The 7,795-nt window shown below is 43.1% G+C and overlaps 1 long non-coding RNA gene across 1 annotated transcript; it reads right to left on the bottom strand.

The window, feature by feature from the left end:
- Positions 1 to 3,035: 3,035 nt before the first annotated feature.
- LOC121646889 lies at positions 3,036 to 3,490 on the bottom strand. Its single transcript, XR_006011727.1, has 3 exons — positions 3,367 to 3,490; positions 3,202 to 3,259; positions 3,036 to 3,122 (listed from the first exon to the last, which is right to left on the bottom strand). It is a non-coding gene; the product is annotated as an uncharacterized LOC121646889 (long non-coding RNA).
- Positions 3,491 to 7,795: the final 4,305 nt, after the last annotated feature.

Here is a 7,795-nt window from a genome sequence, read left to right as displayed (position 1 = left end):
TTAATTCCTTGGTTAATCCATTGGTTAAAGTTTAGCATATTTTTGTTTAGTAGAATATCAGGATTGTTCCAGATGGGTGTGAGTTTACATGGTATTATTGAGGAGTTGGTTTTATTGAGAAATTCCCACCAGGCTGTCAGAGAAGTGCTGATGTTGACACTTTTAAAGCACTTTTGCTTTTTTATACTTAAGCTGAAAAAGGGAAGATCAGAAATTTCCAAATTGTCACAAAATGTTTGTTCTATATCTATCCACAGGTCATCTAGTGGACTAGGTTTGAGCCATTTTAGGACATATTGCAATCTATTAGCTAGGAAGTAATGTTGAAAGTTAGGCAAGTCTAATCCTCCTCTATCTTTCGGCTTCTGTAAAGTTTTTAAACTGATCCGGGGTGGTTTATTTTTCCAGAGAAATCGGGAGATGTGTGATTCTAGCGATTTAAACCAGGTAGAGGGGGGTATCATAGGAATCATAGAAAACAAATAGTTGATTTTGGGTAGAACCATCATTTTTATGGTGGCGACTCTCCCCATGAGTGAAATGGGTAGAGACTTGGACTTTCTTATTTCAACTGTACATTTGTTGTGTAGTTTCCTGAATGTAAACCAATCAACAGCATTGTCGGTTTGTCTTGCTCGTGCCCATGCTACATTACGTTCATGCAACAGGTCAGCCAGGTGAGAAGTAAACCATGCATTGATACGGCTTTTTACTTTATAGTGCCTGATTGGTGCGTGCTTATTGCTGTGGCCATGCTGTAGCCATGCCTACAAGCGACCAAAAGGCCAGCAGAGTAGCAAAATGTCTTTGGGGGCACCACCTGGTACATTCTGGCTTTGCTGAACAGCTGCACAGTGACCAAGGAAGAAATTTTGAGTCACGGATCATCAGAGACCTGTGTTCCTGGCTAGGTGTGAAGAAGGTGAGAATCAACACTTATTATCCCAGGGGGAACAACCGGACCTTGCTCAGTATGTTGGGTACAATGAAGTACAAAGAGAAAGCCCACTGGCATGATTATGTGAAACCCCTTACACACACCTACAACTGTACAGAAAATGATGTTGCAGGCTTCTCCCCATATGAATTAATGTTTGTGAAGCCCACAGGCTGGTCTCATTCTGTGGACACATGATGGGGTCTAGTGAGTCGGTGAACTTTCATCAAGCTTACAGTGCACGACAGTCACAATCACAGTATACAACTGAAATAAGAGACTGTTTTCTAGCATGGTACTCAAACAAATTCAATACAAAATTGTCTATGTAAATAACATACAATATGTAGCTTCGTACCCTCTCACTGATCCACATTGCTGGTGTGGGGCTCTGTCGTTAGCACCTTCTCTATACAACCAGTTGAGGCCATGAAGCGGGTCACACCCACTGTGTACTGCTCAGGGCAAAGCAGATAGAGGCGGTTTCAGCCAGTTGCAATCAAGCAAAGTGAGCTCAGCTGTGTCAGCTCCAGGTACTTTACCACACATGGTGCACTGAAGCGTCAGCGAGGCGTCAGCCCACGTCGGGTAAAGACCACAAAGGGTAAAGACCTGTGAGTCTACCTGCGTGAGTCCACTGAGCAAGGGCACAAGCTTAAACCTCCTCACAACCAAATCAACACACAATGTGCTTCAAATCATCCCTGTCAGACATGGTACAGACCAAGACGTGTCACCCATAGACACCGCAATCCGCAAAACCTGTCCTTTCCAATGGCATGCACGTCAGTCACACCCTCTGTTACCTTTGGTCTCTCGAACTGTCAGTCTGCAGTGAACAAAACAGAATTTATCAGTTCATTGATAAATCTCTCAGACATTCAGGTCCTAGCCCTGACTGAGACCTGGATCCGTCCAGAAAACACAGCTACACCAGCTGCCCTTTCTCTCAATGCAGAATTTACCCAAACACCTCACTCAGCTGGACGAGGAGGTGGAACGGGCTTTCTTATTTCTACAAAGTGGAACTTTACCTCTCCGTCCTACCACTCCTCACTTGAGTATCACCAGTAAAGGTCTCTACACCCATCACTGCAGACATTCTGGTCATTTACTGCCTCCGGGTGGCAGTATAGATGAGTTTGTCTCTGAAATGGACATGATTCTCTCTGACATTCCTGATGAGGGCACACCACTAATTGTCATGGGAGACATGAACATTCACATTGACAAACCACAGCAACTGACTTTCTGGCTCTCATCTACTCTTTCAATCTCAAACTGGTTCAGACTCCTCCAACACACAAAGCTGGTAATACTCTTGACTTGACGCTGACCAGAAACTGCTCCACAGCCAACCTGTCCGTCACCCCGCTGCATCTCTCAGACCACTTCCTGGTTAAATTCTCTGTCTTCCTTCCTCATGTCACTCAAGCAGCTCCAAAATTGGTGTCCTACCACAGAAACTTGAGATCCCTCAGACCTACACAGCTGTCTGATGAGGTTTACTCTACCCTCCCTTCCCAGTCAGACTTCTCCTTACTGTCTGTTAATGAGGCTACAGAAACACTCTGCTCCTCTCTCGCCTCCTCTCTGGACAAATTCTGTCCTCTGGTGGACAAACTCTGTCCTCTGGTGTCAAAACCAGCCAGACAAAACCCTCCCAGTCCATGTCTCACAGAGGTTCTAAGGGATCACAGAGCCGGACTCAGGGCTGCAGAAAGAAAGTGGCGCAAATCAAAAGAGCACACTGTCTGAGTACCAGCAAAAACTTGAAATTTTCACATCCAGCCTAAAGGCGGCCAAGATAGCCTTTTATCAGAACAAGATCCGCAATGCTCCCAACACACGACATGTTCATGGTGTTTAACTCTCTTCTATCTCCACCACCTGCTCAGCCTCCCACTGTGCTGACTGCAGAAATGTTTGCTTCCTACCAGGGACGGACTGGGACAAAAAAGCAGCCCTGGACTTTGACTCAGCCCGGCCCAAAATTGATACGCAAACTCAACGCCACCACCTGGCACAGATACTGTACTGTCTAAATTATACCAATAGCGATGGCCTTAGTTAATGCATAAGGTGTTGTGTTATGAGCACTGTATAGGGTTTGAACTTGAATACTCACAATAAGAAGATGCTGTAGTTTCTTCTCCGTCTGACTGAGCCAAAATAAAACAGGTCTCTAAAATACACAACACATAATCTTTGGTTTATTATAAATCACAAACTATTATTTTGTAAAGTATCTGTAATATACTTACAATGAAAAGAAGATGTAGTTTCTCTCTAGTTTCTCAGACTCAGCCAAAAAACAGGTAACTAAAACACACAACACATAATCTTTGGTTTATCATAAATCACAAACAATTAGTCTGTAAAGTATCTGTTACTATTTAATTTTTTTTAAATTACATTTAAATACTTACCTTAAAAAACCCAGCTAGGATCTGTGGCGTTTTCCTCAATGTTGGGGGATTAAGAGTTTCTTTAACAGGTCACTTTTTTCTGCAACTCTGTCAATGACCAAGTCATTGTCAAGAGACATGAGGATGTCTTTTTCTGTGCTCATAAGCATGAATGCTTCCAGGTGCTCTTGTGACTGCGTGCTCCTTATGCGACTTTTGATGTGTTTGAGAACAGAGAAGGTTCTCTCACAGGCTACCTGTGTCACAGGCAGAGTAAGGAGGAACTTGTATGCCCAGCCTAGGATATGATAGGCATCTGTGAAGAGGTTGTAGCGTTTCAGAATTTGGTAGCAGCAAACTGGGCAATCCTTACAAGATTTGCACTGTTTATTTAGTACATCTGTGTCTTCATCATCATTACAGTTATCCTCTACCATCCTCACTTTGTACTCTTCAAGAGCAGACATTTTAAGTCGTGGCCACTGAGCTGCCAAACATTTTAACTCAGACTGCAAATTGACAGCTGTTGCTCCACTGTTAAATCTGAGCAAACATTTGCTCAGTTCTTGAAATGCAGAATCAGGCAGAGTGTTCAATGATACCTCAGCAAAGTTTCTTGGATCAAGAAGGGCCAAGTCAGCATAGAGTGTACCATGGGTCAAAAAACGCCTGTGGATGCTCTCTGTGATTGTATCCATAATCTGGTTATGGACCTCAACTTCATACTGTCTGTCTGCATCTGTGAAAGTCTCAACACTTGCCGTTTCACCAGCCATCATCTTCCTTTTCCTCTTCCTCTTCTGTGGATGTGCTGCCTCCAACTCAAGCTCACAGTCCTCTTCCTCCATGAGTTGTGCATTTACCCATTGGATGAAGGTATCAGCAGCTTGCTTAATGGACTCAAAATCTCTTGCCATGTTCTTAACAGAATCTTGAGTTGCCATGACCATCCTGTGGGCACTTAAGATATCTAGTCTACTTGACTGTAGATATTTTGACAGTGGTGTTGTGACCTCAAAAATCCGCATGAAAAGCTGGGCAGTTAACACTGTGTCATACTTCATCAACGCCTCTAAGAATCCCCTAGCTTTGACACGCACTGCAGTTTTTAAGTTGGGTTGACCTTGGAAGATGCTGAGTGTCATGAGGACATCTACATACAAAGCTTGTTCTGGTTTTCCAAATGAACCAAAGATTCTCTTCAAGGCTACATCTTTGGCCCACCATCTTGTCTCTCCAATAACAGAAAGACGCCTGTGTCGGGTTTCCTGACTTCTTTGTTCCCACACGTTCATCCTTTGATAAGACTCACGAATAAACACAGCAATGTCATTCATGAGTGAGAAGAGGGACCCACTAGATATGGCCACTTCAGTTGTATCAGCCAGGACCAGGTTTAGCACATGAGCATAACACCAAACATGTATTTGGTTAGGGGCTTTGAGTGAGAGGAGGGTAGAGAAGCCTCTGTACTGGCCCTGCATGTTTGATGCACCATCGGTAGCATTGCTGACACAGTTACTGATGTCCAGATTAAAGCGTTCCATCACATTTGTTAGCATCTGAACAAAATATTGGCCAGTGGATGCCTCACACTTGACCACTGCAAGAAGCCGTTCCTGAATTGCATCTGTAACATATCTCAAAATTACAGAGCACTGCTCATGGGATGTGATGTCCTGGGTTGTATCTATCTGAACAGAAAACATCTTGCTTTCAGCAACCTCTTTTGCTATGGTCTCCTGAATTAGCAACTGTACTGTGGAGATGACTGTGTTCACAGTGTTTTTGGATAAAAATGTTACAGCAGCACCACGACCCCTGGTCTGTGACTGATGCATCTGTTTACTTTTTGCTATGCACTCAGTGAGATGTTCCTTCAGGCATACATCGTATTTCCCTAGAAGAGTGATGAGCTCTAAAAAGTTGCCATGGTCGATGTTGTGGTCATCAAGAGTGTATGCTGCCTCCGACTGCTGTCCTCGATAACTCAGTCCTCTCTTTCCAATGAACTTCACCACATCAACTACACGTTCCAGCACTTGTCGTTTCTTCCTAACTTGATCTCTGTGAGCCACAATTTGGGGGCCATGTATTAAGCTGGCTATATCTGACTTGGATGCCCTCAAAAAATATGCCTCAGCACAACCTCTGTGCATGCTGCTTCGCTCATGCTCCTCAACTCTCTGACTGATATGATTCCAGTCCTGCATACCACTTATAAATGGATTGTTTACATTTGGTTTTGCAAATGCTAAACATACCACACAATAAAGTGTATGGTTTGCCTCACAGTATGTCAGCCACTTTCGGTCTGTGCCATCTTTGTGTTTAAAAAGCCTCTGTACCAAAAGCTGCTTGGTATTTCTCTGTGGATGGAAGGAAAAAAAAAACATCCAGACTGTGATTATCAGGCTTGGGGCGCTCAAAGCAGTTTAAAGTGGAGCTGGGGGGGTCTCTGGGCCTTGGTCTATGCTCGACCTGAATAAACAAATGATGAATAGACTTTTAAAAAGTTATTAAAAAAATTAAAATCATTTAAAAAAATGTTTTATGTATTTAACACAGAACACCATACAATATAATGTTGTCCAAAGACAAAATAATATATTCACGCTATTTCCCTTTTTAAACTTAATCAATTAATAATCTTTATTAAAGCAGTAACTTAAATTATCTTACTGCACAAATATACCATTTCAATGAAAAACACCAGATTAAAAATATAACCTTTTTATTCAAAGTCTAGTTTTTGAGAAGTAACTGTATGTTACTGCAATTTTTAAAACATAAAACGTAGAAGTAAAAACTGAAAGCACTATCTACTGCCTACTGTCTTTTTTTATTTCTCTTTTATTTACTATTTTTCAATAATAATCCTACATGTGGCATTTAACAGCATAACTGTTTCAAGTTTAGCTATTTCAACTCCTACAGTAATGTTTTTATTTCATGTCAGCACAAGCATGTCACTCTCTCTTACTTTCTTATGTTCCATACTTACTTGCCCTGTGTCTGTCTGTGGAACTTCCACAAGCTCGACTCTCTGTCCCTCATTATTATGAACAGGTGCTGCCGTGGCGCTGCTGCTAGCTCTGGCTGGCTCTGTGCCGCTGGCGCTGCTGCTGCTGCTGCTGCTCCTGAACATATCTGTTAGTTTGTGGCATTTTGCAGCTTCATCATCTAAATTACGCTTTTTCTTATCCCTTGCTTTTTCTGCTCCACCTTTTTCTTTCCGTTTTTTATTCGTAGTACTTTCCATACTCGATTTTATCTTACTCTTCGTTTTAGATTTTCTTCTTCTGCTGTGCAATTTGTGCGCATTGGCGGATGACATTCAACTTTAAAGCGCATTGCTGCCACCTACAGGTCTGAGATGTGAAACAGCAGATTGTAGCACTGGTAACGTCTGCGGCCGGCCATCAGCTGCTGTGACAGCTGGCGGCCGGCCGTTACATAACAGCTGATGCAAATTACATACTGTATGTGACGGCCGGACCGGCCGCCAGCCGTCCTATAGCACCGGCCGTTCTGTGATTCTCCAGAACTCACAGATGGCCAGTCCGCCCCTGCTTCCTACTTCACTGAAAAGGTTGCTACCATCAGTAACCAATTCACTGAGCCTGACCAACTCAGCCTTACCAAACCAGCTACTGGTGCCTCACTCTGCTCCTTCCGCTCTCTAAATGAGGACGAAGTCTCTAAACTTCTAGTCAACTCAAAACCCACGACCTGTCCTCTTGATCCTGTTCCCTCTGACATCCTGCAGAGCATTTTACCTACAATCAAACCTGCAGTAACCCATATTATCACCTCCTCTCTTAAATCCGGTGTCTTTTCCTCTGTCTTCAAGCAAGCTCGGGTTCCCCCGCTGCTGAAGAAACCCACACTCAACCCAGTCCAGGTTGAAAACTACCAGCCGGTCTCACTGCTTTCATTCATGTCTGAACTACTAAAGCGTGTCATCTTCAGTCAGGTCTCACAGTTCCTCCAAGACAACAACCTGTTAGATCCGTATCAGTCTGGCTATAGGCGAATCTTTCGTGACGTCAGTGTTTACCTTTTGCCGCATTGCATCACGGTATTGGGTGGCAAGAAGCTGCATACCTGCAAGTCTCACTGGTACACGCAGCTGTTGTAAGTCCTATCCTGACCGCTGTTTCTACTTTAAACATTAAAGCTGCTACATGACTGCATGTTTCTCCTAGACTGGATTTGAAAGAAAAATTTTGTAAGATGTTATGATCGTTTTTCACGATAGACCAAACGCCATTTAAATTATAGTTAACAGGACCAATAAAATTGAAAAACAGTCATTAGATTTAAAATGAAAAATTCAAAGGCACTGATAAATAAAGCCTTACCCGGCTTTGCAGTCGCAGTGACATGTGATTATTTCACCGTTTTCTTGGGCGATCACCCACGGAAGATGCGAATCACGCTGTGACTC

This window comes from Melanotaenia boesemani, chromosome 10 (genome assembly GCF_017639745.1).
Source record: "Melanotaenia boesemani isolate fMelBoe1 chromosome 10, fMelBoe1.pri, whole genome shotgun sequence".
NCBI classification, from domain to species: domain Eukaryota; kingdom Metazoa; phylum Chordata; class Actinopteri; order Atheriniformes; family Melanotaeniidae; genus Melanotaenia; species Melanotaenia boesemani.
Note: the sequence above shows the minus strand (reverse complement) of the source record. Positions and strands in the feature narration are given on the sequence as shown.